A 19997-nucleotide genomic window follows, 5' to 3' on the forward strand; every position below is an offset into this window, starting at 1 on the left:
AGTGTTATGCACATGGGAAGTGCACAGTCAATACATTGATCAGCTGCAACATTTTTTTTCAATGGTAATGGTTAAATGCTTACTATGTGCCAGGCACAGGTCTAAGCTCTCAGGTAGATTCAAGCTAATCAGATTGGACACAGTCCCTGTCTCACGTAGGTATGACAGACTTACTCCTTATTTTACAAATGAGATAACTGAGGTGAAAAGAAGTGAGGCTACATGCCCAAGGTCATATAGCAGACAAATGGTCGAGACAGAATTGGAACCCGGATCCTTCTGACTCCCAGGCCTGTGCTCTATCCACTCAGCACACTGCTTCCTCCCACCTTCTTCCTCCTCCCTAAATGTTATTCAGTTATGCCAGGACAAAATCCTGTGAAGATTCTGAACAGATCTTGTTTGATAATTTATTTGCAAATATCTTTTTTAAAACTGAGATAGCAGCCAACCAGCAGGAATGTCCAACTAGGCATTTTATCCTTATCCAATAAGTGAAATGCAAGAGTTGATTTTTAAAGGACTCTGTGCAAGACTTTTTTCTTTCCTTTTGTATAGGGAGTTACAGAATGCCATGAGGTGGTGGGCACAAATTTGCATATGCATCCTAATAGTGTGGCCTAGTGGATAGAGCACAAGCCTGGGAGTCAGAAGGACCTGAGTTCTTAATTCCAGCCCTGACACTTGTCTGCTGTGTGACCCTGGGACAGTCACTTAACTTCTCTGTGTCTCATTTCCTGTTTCAGGCATTGGAGATGACCACTCAAGGATTTAGATTTGTTCACAGGTGGAATGAAATTTGGTTCTAGGAAACCCCTGGAGCAGTCTAGATCTGGAATATAGCATTAAATTGAGCTTTGTAAATGTGGGCAGGACTATTGTAATTCGACAAAAGGAATCCAAAGGCAAGAACTGGGATTTAGAATCCTAAGAACAATAGGTCCTTCAAAATCTGGGTCTTCTACTTAGACAGGGAGCTCCACGCGGGTCAAGGACGGTGTCCAATCTAATTAACTTGTATCTAACCCAGCGCCAAGAACAGTATTTGACACATAGTAAGCTCTTAACAAATACCATTAAAAAAAAATTCAGCAACTTGTGGTTAGGTTCTACAGATAAAGACAGCTTCAAGGAAACCAAGGTGGAAGAAGTGGAGATAAGAGGGAGGGTGAGAAGAGACAAATAATTTTGCCAGTAAATTTGACTTCATATATGGTTTTTATTTACAACTGTGGTATTTAAGTGACTTTGGGTACCAAACATTGTGCTAAATGCTGAGGTAGATACAAGAGAATCTGGTTGGACATAATTTCTGTCCTACTTGAGGGTCTCAGTATAGGAGGGAGAATAGGTATTGAATCTCCATATTAAAAATGAGGAAACTGAGACACAGAAAAGTTAAGTAACATGGATAAAGTCACATGGACCACAGGTTCAGAGGCAGGATTAGAATCCAGACCCTCTGACTCTCAGGCCCAGGCATTTCTACTGGACCACACTGCCAACCGATCACCTGATTGTTCAAGAAAATACCTGTAACCAAGGTTTGTAGCTTGGGCATAGTACCACCTGGGATTTTAGCATGAAAGGTTTGGTTTAGTTGAGGATTTTACAAATAAATTCCATGAAAATGGCTTCTGTTCTCTCTACGTTTTCAGTTCTGCTTCCAAAAATATCTGGGCTGGATCTCCACCAGGGTAATAACTCATTTCTGGGTCCTTGAACTTACTTGTTGGATCCTGTGATTTGAACAGTCCCAGTGAGCATTTTTTGTTTTGTTTTGGTTAGCAAATGAAAACAACACTGGAGTTTTGCTAAATGATCTTGGGTTGGGAGTGCAAGTGGTATAAAGTTAAATTTCAAGTGACTGAACGAATACTGAGATGATGTATGTGAATATAGGCTACACTCTCATGCTCTGCTGGTGGCACTTGCTCTTTGGACTGTTTTCTTTTTTCTTTGGAAAATTTCCTTTGAGCAGTAGAATTGCACTTAGAACATGGAGGAGCAGGGTATACTGGAGAAAGTATCATGGGAATATGAACATCTCAGAAACGTTACCACTGCACCTTGGCTTAAGACTTTTATGGACCATACCTAGGATTTCATGGTTTTCACTTCCCAAAGAAGCTGAAGAAATCAAGTTAAGTGGTTCCATTCCACTCCCCTTCCATCACTGTCCCTTTTGGGTCATGTGTGCTTGAGCTAAGATCACCTCTTTTCATTAACTCATCCCAGAGCCATGAAATGATGGATAGAGTTGCCAGGGAAAATGAGAGTTTGGGGAATGGGGTTTGTAAAAGATGAAACAAGCAGTAGCAAGAGAATTATTGAGGGGTATCAAATCCAACGCGGGCCTAAATAAGCTTCTGAGAAATGCCCTCCTCCCCAAATCCATCACTTTTATGGAGGGGGTCTTGCTGTTGCACAGTATCGATCCGCTGTGGAGAGTTGGAAATATATTTTGGTAAAATCCTACCCTCACTATGCTCCAAATTGCAGTCAGAGTAGCTGGATTTACTTAGTTTAGCTTCATTCATTTTTTAATTAGTAGTTTATGAGATGATATAGTGCCATATTGTGTGCTCCCAGACTATTTGCTGTCTAATTTAAGAAAGAAAGCAGTGGCAAGATTTTACATTGTTTTTAAAATATCTTTAATTTGCAGTGTTTTCCAGACATTAGAGAGGACTGTCGAATGGGCCTTTTCTGTTTAGATGAATCCTGACAATTTTTGTGATGTTCAAGAAAGGTCAGAGTTTGGAACAGGGGCTGCTTTTATTATATATGTGAATACTTGGTTGTATGAATGGATGTAACTGTTTTGCTTAATTAGTCCAAGAAGATTCTTTTGATGTTGTCATCCCCCTTGCTGATTTGCCACAGTCAGAAGGTTTGAGTTATTTACTATGGTGATGCCTTGGTTTAAAACATCCATTTCATGTTAAATCTTCTCAACCATGAACCCCATGCTTCTCAAACATGTTAATCCATGTTTAGGGTAGATGAAGGCTGTGACTCGTCTCTCTAGCCATACTTTATTAATCACATTAAATTTTTTTGGAATATTGTTGTTCAGTCAGTCGACAGTGATATTTTACATGTTGCAAACTGTAGATTTTCATACTGTTAAAGTCAGTGGAATGCAGATGTCATCAATGATAGGGATGGTTTCACAACTATTGAGAAAGCCCATCTGAAACACAGAAACACAACATGGCCTAGTGGATAGAGCACAGACTTGAGAGTCAGAGGGATCTGGATTCTAATCCTCACTCCGCCACTTTGCTGTGTGAACTTGGGCAAATCATTTTACTTCTCTGTGCCTCAGTTACCTCATCTGTAAAATGGGATTAATATTATGAGCCCCAGGTGGGACATGGACTATGTCAAACCTGATTACCTTGCATCTACATCAGCACTTAATACAGTGCCTGGCACATAATAAGCATTTAATAAATACCTTCAAAACAAATCTGAAAGATTGGAAAGGGTTCAATGAGAAAGGTGAAGAGTGGTGGATGGCCTAGGGATAAGAGTACAGGTCCAGGAGACAGGAGTCCATGGTTCTAGTCCTAGTTCTACCACTGTCCTGCTGGGGATGTTGGGTAAGTCACTTAACCTCTCTGTGCCTCCTCATCTGCAAAATGGGGATAAAATGCCTCCTCTCCCTGTGCCTTAGATTGTTAACATATGATACTGAGATTGTGTCTGATCTGGCAATCTTATGCCTACCCCACTGCTTACCTTTTAGTAAGGTTTTAGTAAATACCATAATTATAATGATAATAATAGTATTTGTTAAGTGTTTGCTATGTGAAAGACACTGTACTAACCACTGGGATATATATAAGGAAATCAGGTTGGACACAGTCCCTGTCCCATGTGGTGCTCATAGACTCAATCCTCATTTTGCAGCTCAAGTAATTGAGGCACAGAGAAGTAAAGTGACTTCCCCAAGGTCACTCAGCAGATGTGTGAGAGCAAGGATTAGAACCCATGACCTTCTGACTCCCAGACCTAAGCTCTATCCACCTCGCCATGCTGTGTCTCCATTATTATTCCTCCTCTGGACAATAAGGTCATTGTGGGTAGGGGATGAGCCTGTTAAATCTGTTCTACTGTACTTTCCCAAGCACTTAATACAGTGCTCTGCACACAGTAAGTGCTCCTCAATAAATACCATTGATGGTGATGAAGATGAGGATAAAGTGGACAAGTAAGAGGGTGAGTAAGGATTTACTCATGGTTATAGCTATTTGACTGAAGAAAGTTGTAGTTGTGCATTGAATCAAATCTGATAAACAGTGAAATCATTGTAATTCGCCCTTCAGTTAAAAGATATTCTTCATTGTAAATCTCATTTTATGTAGCACTGTGCAATTGAAAAATAATGAACAGAATGTGAATTTCATTATGAATGAACCCAGGCCCCTAACATTTTTCCGTATTCCACTAATAGACCAAGCATCCTTACTGTGAGGGAAGTAAAATCACACAGACACAAGAAGAATGTTTCTGTCGTACTTTTTTTCAAGAGAAGTTGATTAAAAGATATAAATCCAACTACTCCACCCCTTGCAACTGTATTATTCAGTGAAAGGAAACCCTAGTTTTTGAGCTAAAAATGAAATTGAAATTAAAAGTGCAAATATGTTTCTTTTCTACCTTGTGGCTAGAAAATAGTAATTTTGGTAGCTGACTGCTCGTTTTCAGTCTAGAGTTTATTTTTTTTTCTTATTACATGGCAAGTCATTACAGTGAATCACTGTGGGTGGCAGAGTGAACCATGGTAGAGCTGTTCGTGCAAAATCTCTGGAAAACTAAGTTCAGAACAAGATCATGAGCCAGCAAAGTTGGGGGTAAATCTTGTTGGCAAGTCTTTTGAAACTGTGCTGGTGGTTTGGGGAAAGGATTGTGCACCTCAAGCCACAGAAAGCCTCGGTGAGAGCCCTAAAGGAACACCAATACTTCAGAGTATTCCTTTGGTCCTGGTCAGTCCAACCTACATCAGTGAACCCATCAATTGCGTTTCCTGAGGCACTTACTCTGTACAGAGCTTTGTACTAAGCATTTGGGGAAGTACATTATAATGAAGTTGGTAGACACGTTTCCTGACCACCATGAATTTAACCTACATAGCACAGATAAGACTGAATGGCTGGAAGTTCTCCAGAATCCATTCCCACCCTGCTGATCCAGTGAACATTTTACCTAGGAGAGAGAGGACTTCCAGGGAGACACAGTTAACAAATATTTGTATACCCACAGACAGAAGGACCTGTATTTTTCCTTTAAAATCACCTTCTTAAAAGAAGAAACTCATCTTTTACAACTCTTGGTGGTAGGTGGTAGGAAGTTTTCCTGGAAAATTCAGATCCCATTTTTACCTGTTAGGAAAGAATTTTGAGGGGGAAGGGGGAAGATGGAGAGTAAAGAAATTAGAAATGAGGTGGAAATGTTAAAAGCGAACATATGGAAATCTTTATCTGGTTCAAACTTCCTAGAAAATAACTTTTTGTTGGCAAACTTGAATTAAGACTGCTCATCAGTTCTTATGTGAGGTTTTCTGTGTTCTTTGTTGATGTAAAACTGATCCAGCAACTCTCCAGGATGATTTGGGGGTGAGTGTAATACCAGTGAAAAATGGAATAAATGACAATCCTAGACAACTTTCCAAATCAGTTCTGACACTAAGATCTGGGCATTTTGAAATAACACAAGTGAAATCCATAAAGATATCAGCGGGATAAGGAAAGACTCCAAGACCTCAAATTTAAATGACTTTAAAGCAAGGAAATGTAAATCCTCAGCTATTGCTGACACGAAAGGTTTGATTCAGAGGGAATAGAACATCTGCAAATTTAGACAACATTCTCCAATTCCAGCCCACATCTTCCTGTGTTTCATTTTTTGTTGGGCTAAATCTATACAGCCAATTGTTATCATTCAGCTGGAGAATTCTGACCCTTCATGATGGCTAGTATGGATCACTCAAGTAAAGTAAATTCAGGAGCTTCAGCTTGACTGGAACAAGACTTGGGAATGTTCCAAATTCATTGAATAACTGGCAACCTGCATCTCTGCTGAGGTTGGGAAGACCTTGATATAAACAGCAGTTTTCTTTTTCTTCATTTTTTTTCTTTTATTCTTTATTTTTATTCTTTTCACCTGGGAAACACCTGGGAAAACTCCAACTTCAGGGACATGGGCAGATAGATTGGCCTCCTGAGAGTAGACAAAGTTAGGACATTCACTTACATTACCTTCCTCCTCAGGGAAATTGTGTTTCTTCGTTGAATAATTTGTTAATTTCCTGCCTCGAGGTGTCTTGAGTGAAAAGGTTAAAATCAGAAAATCTTCACAACATCACTAAAATCCACCCTTTCCTCTCCATCCAAATGGCTACCTCTTTAATCGAAGCATTTATTCTATCCCACCTTGTTTCCTGCATCAACCTCCTTGCTACCACCCTGTCTCTCTCTCTCCCCTCTTCATTCCATACTTCACTCTGCTGCCTGGATGATTTTTCTAAAAAAACATTCAGTCCACGTTTCTCCACTCCTCAAGGACCTCCAGTGGTTACCCATCCACCTCCACATCAAACAGAAGCTCCTTACTACCCCCTCTTCACCCCCTCCCCCCTTCTCTCTTCCCCACCCATGCCCCATCCCAGTCCTCTTGTCCCACCGCCACCCCTCATCCCCCTCTCCTCGTCCAGGGCCCCGCCACCTCCTTCCCATCCAAACCCTCCCCTCCCCCCGCCCTTCCCCCCCTCCTCCCCTTGCACCCACAGCTACTTTCAAGTGTGGCCTCTGGAACCCCCGCTCTATTACAGGCAAGCTACCTTTCATCCATGACCTTTTCTTCTCCCGCTCTCTCCTCCTCCTCGCCCTTTCGGAAACGTGGCTCTCTCCCGAAGACACGGTCTCCGCCGCCGCTCTCTCCAGCGGAGGCCTCTCCTTCTCCCACTCCCCCAGACTCACCGGTAAGGGAGGAGGCGTCGGCTTCCTCCTCTCGCCCCGATGCCGCTTCCGCACTATCTCTCCTCCCCCCTCCCTCTCCTTCCCCTCCTTCGAAGCCCATATCATTCGCCTCTACCACCCACTCCAGTTACTTGTCGCCGTCATCTACCGCCCTCCCGGTCCCACCTCCGACTTCTTCAACCACCTTGACCCCTTTCTCACCTTCCTCCTCTCCTTCTCTCTGCCCACTCTGATCCTTGGAGACTTCAACATCCATACGGATGTACCCGACGACTCCTCTGCTGCCCGCCTGCTATCCCTCCTCGACTCTGCCGACCTCCTCCTCCACCATACCGCGCCCACTCACCGACTCGGTCACACCCTCGATCTCGTCATCTCCTACCGCTGCACTATCTCCTCACTCACCAACTCTGAAATCCCTCTCTCTGACCATAACCTTCTCACCTGCCTCATCTCTCACACTCCCTCCCCCTGCAAATCTTCGCTACTGCCCCACAGAGACCTCCGCTCTCTCGATCCCATCCGTCTTTCCAATAGCATCTCGCCTCACCTTGCCGCCCTGTCCTCTCTTCCCACTCTCGACGAGCGGGTCTCCGCTCTCAACTCCACCCTCTCTACTCATTATCCCGGCTAGACTACTGTGTCAGCCTTCTCTCTGACCTCCCTTCCTCCTCTCTCGACCCGCTCCGGTCTATTCTTCACTCCGCTGCCCGGCTCATCTTCCTGCAGAAACGATCTGGGCATGTCACTCCCCTTCTTAAACAACTCCAGTGGTTGCCTATCGACCTCCGCTCCAAACAACAACTCCTCACTCTAGGCTTCAAGGCTCTCCATCACCTTGCCCCTTCCTACCTCTCCTCCCTTCTCTCTTTCTACCGCCCACCCCGCACGCTCCGCTCCTCTGCCGCCCACCTCCTCGCCGTCCCTCGGTCTCGCCTATCCCGCCGTCGACCCCTGGGTCACGTCCTCCCGCGGTCCTGGAACGCCCTCCCTCCTCACCTCCGCCAAACTGATTCTCTTTCCCTCTTCAAAACCTTACTTAAAAATCACCTCCTCCAAGAGGCCTTCCCAGACTGAGCTCCTCTTCCCCCTCTACTCCCTCTGCCATCCCCCCTTTACCTCTCCGCAGCTAAAGCCTCATTTTCCCCTTTTCCCTCTGCTCCTCCACCTCTCCCTTCCCATCCCCACAGCACTGTACTCGTCCGCTCAACTGTATATATTTTCGTTACCCTATTTATTTTGTTAATGAATTGTACATCGCCTTGATTCTATTTAGTTGCCATTGTTTTTACGAGATGTTCTTCCCCTTGACGCTGTTTAGTGCCATTGTTCTTGTCTGTCCGTCTCCCCCGATTAGACTGTAAGCCCGTCAAACGGCAGGGACTGTCTCTATCTGTTGCCGACTTGTTCATCCCAAGCGCTTAGTACAGTGCTCTGCACATAGTAAGCGCTCAATAAATACTATTGAATGAATGAATCTTTTTAAAGCACTCAATCACTTTACCCCCTCCTACTTTACCTTACTGATTTCCTACTACAACCCAGCCCACTCACTTTGCTCTTTTAATGGCAACCTACTCACTGTACATTGATCTCATCTTCCTAACCACCGACCTCTCACCCACATCCTGCCAATGGTCTGGAATGCCCTCCATCTTCATATTTGACAGACGATTGCCTTCAAAGCCTAATTAAAAGCACATCTCCTCCAAGAGGCCTTCATTGACTAAGCCCTCATTTCCCCTTCCTCCACTCCCTTCTGTTTTGCCCTTGCACTTGGATATGTATCCTTTATTCACCCTGTCCTCAGCCCCATAGTATTAAGGAACATATCCATATCCATATCCATCCTTTATAGTAATGTATGTATCACCTTCTAGGCTATAAGCATGTTGTGGGCAGGGAATGTGTCTACCAACTCTGTTATATTGTACTCTACCAAACACATAGTATAGTGATCTGCACACGGTAAGTGCTCAATAAATATGATTAAGTGATAGCTGTCTTCTGGAAAAAAAAAAACAACATAGTTCTATTATCCCCATCTCAAATTTGGGGAAAAATCATACCGCTGTAATGTTTGATTTAAGAATCCTGAGGGTTTTTTTTTTCCATTCCCCAGTAACTACAGGTAAAAATGCTAAATTCTTCATTCCTCCTAATCTGATCTAACTTCACCTAGCTTCAACTCTCCCACCTCTCTCATGATGTTTTCCCTACCTGGGAACTCCCACCCGGCTCCCCAATCTACCTGACCATAGCCCTCCCAGTTTAGTCCTCCTAAAATCTTCAGGAAAACATTTCCAATTAATTTATCTGATAATATGTATTTCAGCTGCATCCTCAGACCTGGTGTGTCAGTGTATATTCAGATACTTCATCCTGACATATTTGTATCTTTACCTCCTGTTCAGTTGTACTTCCTTCTGTCTGTCTCCTCCATTAAACTGTATGCTCCTTGAGGCAAGGGCACATGTCTTTTCTTCTGTTATACTCTCACAAGTGCTTTATGTGGAGTTACTTCCATCTCAACCTTCCATCTAGCACCCCAGCAGGAAAGAAAAAAGCAGCCGCAGAGTTGCTTCTCCTAAAAGCCTTGGGAAGACTCTAGCGGCTGCTGCTCTAACAGTCACTGTGGCTGCGGTTGTAACTTTGGACTCTGAATTGTGAGGAGCCTGAAATTCTGCTTCTCAAATCACAGTGCCCTACTGAATTTGTTTTTGTTTTTATGTTGTATTAGTGTTTTCTTTTATCTCTCCTTATGTATTTGTCACCAGTCTCCTCTTCCCGTTTTTATTTTTAGATAATGAGTTCTCCAGGGACCACTTTTGTTTCCCACCTGTGTATTCTTTCCCAGGGCTTAAAACAATTCTCTGTACACTGCAAATGCTTAATGATTTCTACTCCCCCTTCTTAGTAAGGGCTCAAGGGGTAGGATTGATTTAGTTTTCACACTTTGCTTTGCCATAATACTGATAGGGCAGGTTGGCTGGGTTGAGATTCAAGGAATTTTGAAGACCATCTATGGGGGACAATGCAGGTAGTGGTTTGGGGTGAATTCTGAGAATCGAGAATCCTTTCCTCTAGGACTTGTGCTCAGCTCTAGTTTTTCAAGGTCTCCCCAGTGCTTCTGGAAACTTCTTATTTAAGTCAATTGCTTGGGGTATTCCAAAGCAGATCCTATCCAGCTGCACTTTTTCTGACTCCTGACTCAAAGGGGACAAGGCAAGGCCTGAGAAATAATATTCCCGAAACCTGACCCTTCATGCCAAGAAATCGGGTGAGATTGAATTCTGGCAGGAGTGAAATTATGTTGAGAGATCTAAGCAGGTGGTACTAAAAAGAGAACATTTTCTTCAGCCTCCTGACTTTTAGTGGGAAGTGGGTGGATGGGAAATTTCTGTCCTATTTAGTTGGGTGTTGCTATGTGAGGGCTTTGAATGAACAGGAAAAAGCAATGGTACTGAGTAGTTACGGTCTTTAAAATGCAGTGGCAGAGTCCTGTTCTTGTTTTTATACTGTCCTTCAACAACCAAAATGATTAGACAAATCATACTTAGTACTGAAAGGCAACAGTGTGATTATACATCTCTAAAATGTTAAGGACAACTAAATTAGCATTGATCCCAGTCAAGCTATCACTTTGAGCTAGATGGATACTGACACCCCTTCCATATTCCAGACAAGGAGAAGAACATGATGTCACATGGCTTATGCCAGCCATGCAGGGTAATTGGATGATATTGTCTTCTGCTGTCGAGTCATCTCCGACCCATAGTTACTCCATGGACACATCTTTCTTAGAATGCCCCACCTCCATCTGTAATCGTTGTGGTAATGAATCCATAGTTTTCTTGGTAAAAATACAGATGTGATTTACCATTGCCTTCCTCCATGCAGTAAACTTGAGTCTCCACCCTTAACTTTCTCCCATGCTGCTGCTGCCCAGCATAGGTGAGTTTTGACTTGTAGCAGATTGCCTTCCACTAACTAGCCACTGCCCAAGCTAGGAATGGAATGGGCATGCCTCTGCTTGACTCTCCCTCCCATAGCCGAGACTGGTAGAGTACTGGAAATCCTCCAGTGCAATCCTGAGAGGGGAGTTGGATGATATTAGGGGTGTCATTTTTGGAAAATCCGTTGAATTTCATATAATCTTCTGGGTGTGCTGCACTTTGTTCCAGAACCTCGTTCCTGATTAGTTTATCTCCCCACTCTGTATCCCCATCTATTACTGTTTCTGCAATTCCTTGCCACATTTCATTCATTCAACTGTATTTATTGCATGCTTACTGTGTGCAGAGCACTGTACTAAACACTTGAGAGAGTACAGTGTAACAGTAAATGAACACATTCCCTGCCCGCAGTGAGCTTACAGTCTAGAGAACAAGCTTACAACCCCTCCCCAACTCTTCAGTAGCATTTATGCATAAATCATTATACACTATTGCTTCCTTCCATCTGTAATTTATTTCAATATCTAAGTGCATCTCCCCTCTCAGGGTCGCACCTAGAGAGTTTCCAGTACTCTACCAGTCATAACTACAGGAGGAAGAGTCTACAGGAGGAAGAGTCAAGCAGAGGCATACCCATTCCATTCCTAGCTTGGACAGTGGCTAGTGAGTGGAAGGCAATCTGCTACAAGTGAAAATTCACCTGTGCTGGGCAGCAGCGGCATGGGAGAGGGTCCTGGGGGGAGACTTAAATTTACTGCGCGGAAGAAGGCAATGGTAAACCACTTCCATATTTTTACCAAGAAAACTGTATGAATACGCTACCAGCACGATTGCAGGTGGAAGTGGGGTGTTCTGGTAGAGTTGTGTCTATGGTGTCTCTGCGGGTCGGGCACGACTCAACAGAATAAGACAACAACCAGTGCCTCTAGATTGTAAATTCCTTGTGGTCAGGGAACATGTCCTCCAGCTTTGTTACTTTGTATTCTCCCAATGCTTAGTACAGTGCTATATACATAATAAGAACTCAATAAATACCATTAGATTGTAGGATCCTAGAGTGCAGGATTCATATCTACTGATTCAGTTGAACTCTCCCAAGAACTTAGTACCCAGTTGATTGATAAATGCTGTTGATTCATAGACTTTTCTCCCATGTCAGTGTGAAGTCTGGTGTGGAAGAGGACAGGCTAGCTAAAAACCAGACCACTGAATACCGAACTTCAGCCCTTGCCTCTCTTTATCCATTTACACCTTTCATTTATCTATATACTGTGGAATTAGGAGAACACAAGTATACATCTGTAGTGGATAGACTTCAACTATAACTAAAAATGCAAGGGCACATATAAATCAAATTATTGATCAATATATATGTTTGCATACATATATTTACACAGATATATATAACAATGTTATTAATAATAATGGTGGTATTTGCTAAGCACTTACTATGTGTCAAGTGTCAAGCACTGTACTAATTGCTGGAGTGGACACAGTAAATCTGGTTGAACACAGTCCCTGTCCCACATAGGGCTCACAGTCTCAATCCCCACTTTACAGATGAGGTAACTGTGGTCCAGAGAAATTAAGTGACTTGCCCAAGGGTCACATAGCAGACAGGTGGCAGAACCAAGATTAGAACCTATGACCCTCTGATTCCCAGGCCCATGTTCTAACCACTATGCCTTGCTGCTCCTCATATATATATATATATATATATATATATATATATATATATATATATATATCTTCTAGGCCCTGAACACCTGCACTGTTGCTTATCTTTAGAACTAATTTCTCTCATTAGCACCAGTTGCTTCTGATTGATCCCTGTGATTCAAACAGATCTATCTTCTGGACACACCCTATTAACTGCCTTCGGATTAGTTTCAGGAATCTTCTGCGCCAACCAAAACCTTCTCACTGATCCTCATTCAGAGCACTTCACCCATACCTCCTAGCTCCTGCACAGATGATCCTGTGGGCCCAAAACAGCCTTTATCTTCCCTATGCCAAACCTTTTTTTACCTCATTCTTTAAAGTACAACTCAAGGTTCTTCTTCCTCCAGGAAGCCTTCTGTGAACTACTTTAATCCCAGTGCACGGGACAAGCCTCACCAATGCTTAATATCATTAACATGCATTATCCTCAAAATTGCTCTGAGAACATTTCCCCATTCTTCAAAACCTCCAGTCGTTATTCATCCATTTCCATATAAAAAATACTCACCATCAAATTAAATTCAATCAGTTCTCCCTATCCTAACAATCCTCACTCTTCAACCACTAAAAACCAGCCCACCTACCCAGCCAACTCTTCTAATACAAACTTATTTACTGTGCCTCAATCTGGGACCTCTCACATCTCCATTTCATGGGGTCTCTTTCCCCTTGCTCTTGGCCTCTCTTCTGACTGAAGCTCCACCCCCCCTCTTATCTCACACACCATCACTTCTCCATTTTCCAGCATTTCCTGACTAATCTCTCATCTCCCACCTTATTCTCCCTTCTGCATCACTTATGCACTGAAGTCCATATCATGTGGGCTTTTTGACACTAACTCCATTCCCCACTTTTCTTGTATACATAGGCTGATAATTTGTGATTTACTCTACTTGTAGTTATTTAACTGTCTGTTTCCCCGACTAGGTTGTAAATTCCTCAAGGGCAGGGGTTGTCTCTACCAATTTTATTGTAGTCTCTCAAGTGGTTACTACAGTGTTCTGCAAACAGTAAATGCTCAATAAATACCATTGTTTGGGTAATATATGTGTGGGCATGCATGAAATAGCAATACAGTATTTCTGATAAACAACTGCATTCACCTGTTTTGTCTTCTCAGTTGTAAGCTCATTAAGGCTAGAAACAGATAATACCTAGAATAGAGCCATGGGCTTCACTGAATGCTTAGTAAATCTGTGATACATAAGGAGACTGTATGACAACAGCTGCTGTGTGGGGAAAAGAAAGTGAACACATTCTAGCCCAGAAGAAAAAAAAAATATTTAAAGCCTGGTGAAGCTGAGTCTCAAACAATGGGGCATAGTAGTGACCTGTTGGGAGACCACTGAGGCAGACAGACCAGTTTGAAGGTAAGAAATTGAGAGAGGAATTGATCTCCTTGAGTGAAAGCTGCATGAAGACACATCAGAGAGTCAGGAGGCAAGTTTGTAAAGAGACAAATCCACTTGTTTCTTGGGTAGGACCTGACTGATGGAAGTGTCATCTTCAAAACAGAATAATATATACCAATCAATCAATATATACCAATCAATCAATGGTATTTATTGAGTGGTTACTATGTACAGAATACTGCACTAAGCTCTTGGGAGAGTACAACAGAATTAGGAGACATGTTCCCTGCCCATAGTAAGCTTACAGTCTAGAGGGGAAAATGACATTAATATGAATAAATAAATAGATGAAAACACTGCCCAAATCTGGCATTGCTGATACTCCATTTCTCCATGTGTAAGAGGGGTGTGCTAATAATACTTTTTACCACCAGACCATTTCCAAAATGAAGGAACAAGCCTCTTTCTTTGAAACACTATTGTTTGTTTTTGTGGTATTTGCTAAGTCCTTCTTATGTGTCAAGTCCTGTTCTAAGCAATGGGCTAGGTACAAGTAATTCAAGTCAGACACAGTCCTTGTCCCACATGGAGCTCACAGCCTAAGTGAGTGGGAGAACACATATTGAATCTTCATTATGCTGAAGCACAGAGAAGTGAAGTGACTTGCCCAAGGTCACACAGCAGGCAAGTTACAGAGCTGGGATTAGAACCCAGGTTCTCTTGCTCCTAGACCCATGCTTTATCCACTAGGCCGTGCTCCTTCCATCCAATTCTCCTATAACAAGGGCCATGTTCTTGGTAAACCTCATGTTAAAAGAAGGACTCACCCTATAGTAACTGTCCTGATATGATGCCTCATGGCCTCACACCTGCACAGAAGCTGTTTCTTTGACAGTGTGGCATGCTGATCCCAAGCAAACTCACATTGCCTGAAGAACAGTGCGTAGCTTAGTGAATAGAGCACAGGCTTGGGAGTCAGAAGGACCTGGGTTCTAATCCTGGCTCCACCACTTGTCTGCTGTGTGACTTTGGGCAACTGAGTTCACACCTCTGGGGCTCAATTAACTCATCTGTAAAATTGGGATTAAGAGTGCGAGCCCCATTAAGGACAGGGACTGTGCCAACCAGATTAATTTGTATCTACCCCAGTCTTAGAGCATTGCTTGGCATATAGTAAGCACTTAACAAGTACCATAATTATCCTGTAGACTGTAAGCTCGTGTGTGCAGGAAATGTGTCTGTTTCTTGTTATATTGTATTCTCCCAAGTACTAAGTACAGTGCTCTGCACACAGCAAGTGCTCAATAAATACAACTGAATAAATGACTAATTGCATTCTAGCCAAAGAGCCTACTGAGAACATGCATTATAGCCTAACTGTTTTTTCTGTTTGCAAAATACCTAATATAATTTATTGTGCTATTATTATTGTCATTATATTATTATATGTTTTATTATTATGAAGCAATGTAGCTCAAGTGGATAAAGCATGGGCCTGGGAGTCAGAAGGGCCTGGGTTCTGCCCTGTGTCTGCTAAGTGACTTTGGGCAAGTCACTTAACTTCTCTGGGCTTCAGCTACCTTATCTGTAAAATGAGAATACAAGGGTGATCCCAGTGTGGGATAGGGACTATACAAAACCTGATTAACTTGTATCTACTACAGTTAGGGACTGTATCTAACCTGATTAACTTGAATCTACCCCAGTGCTTAGAACAGTGCTTGGCACAGAGTAAGTGCTTAACAAGTAGGCACTATAGCATAGCATGCCATAGCAAGTACCATGTTCAACTCTTTTTAGTCATTATATCCATTTTCACTGTCTATTAAATGTCACTATCAATCTATGCTATTCATGGAGGGCTTATGAAAGCAAAGCTGTTTTCCCTGGGTCACTGTTAAACTTATCTCTCACATTTAAAAGAGAGGTTGTTGTTTCTCCTTTTGTGCATTGTGAATTATCTGAACAAACAAATAGATCTTTGTTTTCAAAATGATGCAAATAATCATCTTGCCAGCTCATTTGCACTCTGTTTCAATCATCCCATAAAAAGCAATCTTCCTGGACAACAAAACAATAGTGTAACATCACCAAGCTATTTCCATGTAGTGTGGTTAGACAAGAAGTGAAAAGGTTGATTTCCTTTAACAAAAGACACTATTCTCCATTTCTTATTCTTTTGGTTAATAGCCTTCTACGTGAAGATGCTTCAAGTTTTACCTGAAGAATAGATTGAACTAGTTAACAAAGGAAAATAAATCTCTGGAAAAAGGAATTATGTGAACAGTATAAATTGCTACAACAATCTCTTCATTAGACAACCTCAGCACTTATCTTTTGCTTTATGCGATGTCATAAATACAAGACAAGTGCTTTGGGGATATATCCTTCATAAAGGCATATGTGGTTTAAAAGAAATATTTTGGGCAGAATCCTTTTTTCTTTGTATAAATCTGATTTCCTTTTTTTTCCCCCCAAGGTAAATTTAACAAACGGTGGCTCCTAAATTACCTTTAAACAATTGATCCATGCTTTTTGAAATATGCCACAGATACCCACTAAGTTACATAAAACAGCTGAAGAACAATCTGTCGCTAACTTTCTGCTTATACTCTGTCTTCATTATTCATAGTATCCATATGAAAGGTATGCTCTCAAGGTGATATAACCCAGGAGGCAGAAAAAATTTTTTTTTTTTTCCTTGCAGCTCTAAGCAGTACCTGTGGAAGGGCAGAGAAAGTGAAGCATTTATGGTTCTAAAACTGAAAATGACATTTAGATGTTAGATATCGATTTTACTAAAGGTGACTGTAATGTACTAATCCTCTTCCTTAGCACAGAGTAGGATGTACTTTTTTTCCTGTGCCATTATTTTACTCTGAAGTAGCTTTTGGTGATCATTAAAAGGCAGAAAATATAAAATGTAGACTTTGCTTTTCCTTTATTCCACTCAAAAATAATAATAATAATAATAATAATGGTATTTGTTAAGTGCTTACTATGTGCCAAACACTGTTCTAAGTGCTGGGGTAGATAAAGGGTAATCAGGTTGTCCTACATGGTGTTCACAGTCTTAATCCCTGTTTTGTAGATGAGGTAACTGAGGCACAGAGAAGTTAAGTGATTTGCCCAAAGTTGCAGAGCTGATAAGTGGCAGAGCCAGAATTAAAACCCACAACCTCTGACTCCCAAGACCAGGCTCTTTCCACTAAGCCATGCTGCTTCTCTGCCGAATGCTCAACAGACAGGGAGAGGCCTTGGAAGAGGGTGGGGAAGATGATGTGCTCTGGTTCAAAATTTTCCCTGCTCTAGGCACTCTTGGAAAAACATTCCCAGGTCCTAATCCTGCTTTGTTTTTCTTTTTCACATCATGTTTTCTCATGATTCAGCCTCCTTTATGAGTGTGGAGCTAATGACATAACTTACTGCAGAGCCGGGTCCAACAGCAAGAGTTTGCTTTGCTATTTCCAGTAGAGCCAATGAGCCTGTGTGGGTAAAGTAAAATAAAGATTTAACTGAGAGATGTCTCAAGTGGAGCTTGAAATCTCCTTGTGAGCAGAGACCTTATCTACCATTTCTGTTATACGTTCCCACATGACTAATACAGTGCTCTGCACATAGTCAATAATAATAATAGTTATTATTATTATGGTATTTGTTAAGTGCTTACTATGTGCCAGGCACTGTACTAAGTGCTGGGGTGAGTACAAGCAAATCAGACTAGACACAGTTCCAGTCGCATGTGGGGCTCACAATCTCAAACCCCATTTTACAGATGAAGAAACTGAAGCAAAGAGAAGTGAAATGATTTGTCCAAGGCCACATAGGAGGCAAGTGGTAGAGTCAGAATTAGAACCCATGACCTTCTAACTCCTAAGCCGATGCTCTATCCAGTACGCCATGATGCTTCTCTAAATACCAGTCCAGTGCCCTGCCTACTCTGTGTTCAATAAATGCCATTGATCAATTAATTGAAATAAAGATCTCTTTGGGCAAGTAGCAATGTACGACCTCGGGAGAGTCGATGATATTCTGTTGTTTTTGCTATTTCACCCTAGTCACAGGGGCTTAAACCTTGGCATTGCATCAGGGAGACCTGCCTTTCAAATTGGGTTCCAGTCAGCACTATTGAAAATGGAAAGCACTTTCAGAAGCTGGATCCTCCATACCTGCTGGAACTTTCCACTTTCTTTTCCCATGCTTTCAGCAGAATCTCAAGCCTTTCAAACTATGGAAATTGATCCTGGGTCAGGTCACAGTGATTTTATTCCCCAGACCTCCTAGTCTAGATTAGACATACCTAAACTGACCTCCAAACTGTCCCTGAAATTCAAAAGAAGCAGCGTGGCTCAGTGGAAAGAGCACGGGCTTTGGAGTCAGAGGTCATGGGTCCGAATCCCGGCTCGGCCACTTGTCAGCTGTGTGACTCTGGGCAAGTCACTTAACTACTCGGTGCCTCAGTTACCTCATCTGTAAAATGGGGATTAAGACTGTAAACCCCACATGGGACAACCTGCTTCCCCTGTGTCTACCCCAGTGCTTAGAATAGTGTTCGGCACATAGTAAGCGCTTAACAAATACCAACATTATTATTATTATTAAAAGAAAGTCCTTAAGTCCTTATCCTTGTGGAATATTTGCTGTGTTTCAGACTCTCCTTCTTTCTGGTTTGTCTCCCAAATTTGGAATTGGTGATTTTGGTAATTTGTTTAATCCATCAGTCAGTCACATTTATTAAGCCCTTGAGTGTGCAGAGCACTGTACTAGACACTTGGGAGAGTAACAAAACTAATAATAATAATGATGGCATTTGTTAAGCCCTTACTATGTGTCAAGCACTGTTCTAAGTGCTGGAGTAAGTACACTGCACTGCACACAGTGAGCACTCAATAAATACAATTGACTGACTGACTACCATGGATTGTAAATAAACCCAACCTAGAGTATTAAAGTTCTATAACCACTAATAACAGTTGATTCTTTATCATCAGCTGAGTGAAGCGTAAGGACAAACCTGGCCCATCTTCAGTCTGGGTAGCAGAAGTCTCCTGCAAGACAATTATCTAACTAGAATTTGTCTACTTCCTGGGCTAAAAAGTTAAAGTTTTACTCAATCAGTGGTATTTACTAAGGTTTTTTTGTGTACAGAGCTCTCAATTTAGCTCTCAATAACCTACAAGAGTTGATAGATAAGTTCCTTTCCCACAAGATGCCTACAGTTTAGAGGGGGAGCCAAACATTCAAATAAATTATAGATATGTCCATAAATTTGGTGGGACCGAGAGTGGGGTGAGTATCAAGTTCTTAAAGGGCACAGATCCAAGTGCATAGGTGATGCAGAAGGGAGTAGGGGAAATGACGGCTTAGTTGGAGAAGGCCTCTTGGAGGGCATATGATTCTAACAAGGCTTTGAAAGCGGAGAGAGAGTGGTGCTCTGTCATATACGAATGGGGTGGGAGCTCCAGTCCAGATAGACAAGAGTAAGTTAAGGTGAGTAAATTGGCATTGGAGGAGCAGATGGTGTTGTCTGAGCCGTAGTATGGGAAATCAGTGAGGTAAGGTAGGAGAGGGCAAGCTGCCTGCTTTAAAGCCAATGATGGTAAGGAGTTTCTGTTTCATGTGGAGGTGGATGGTTAACTGGAAGTTCGTGAGGGTTGGGGAGATGTAAACTGAATATTTTGTTTAGAAAAATGATCCAATCGACAGAGCGAAGTAAGGACTGGAGTGGGGAGAGACAGGAGACAGGGAGGTTAGCCAGGAGGCTGGTGAAATAGTCATGGTAGGATAAGAAAAGTTATATGATCAACATAGTAGCAGTTTGGAGAGTGAGGAATTTTAGGGATGTTGTAGAGGTAGAACAACAGGAGTCTGTGACCAAATTAATATGTGTGTTGAATGAGAAGGATGTTTAATGCCAAGGTCACAGTGGTGTTGTCTACAATGATGGGAAAGACAGGGAAGGACAGGAATTGGGTGGGAAG

The 19997-nt window shown here is 42.2% G+C and overlaps 1 protein-coding gene and 1 non-coding gene across 2 annotated transcripts in view; one reads left to right on the top strand and one right to left on the bottom strand.

Moving 5' to 3' along the window:
- The window catches only part of GPC1 (glypican 1), a 446939-nt gene that overhangs the window by 275447 nt on the left and 151495 nt on the right, over positions 1–19997 (top strand). The gene's annotated exons all lie outside the window — the stretch shown is intronic.
- On the bottom strand, positions 10951–11087 carry LOC114817382. Its single transcript, XR_003765237.1, has one exon. It is a non-coding gene; the product is annotated as a small nucleolar RNA SNORA7 (small nucleolar RNA).

This window comes from Ornithorhynchus anatinus, chromosome 1 (assembly GCF_004115215.2).
Source record: "Ornithorhynchus anatinus isolate Pmale09 chromosome 1, mOrnAna1.pri.v4, whole genome shotgun sequence".
Classification (NCBI taxonomy): Eukaryota; Metazoa; Chordata; class Mammalia; order Monotremata; family Ornithorhynchidae; genus Ornithorhynchus; species Ornithorhynchus anatinus.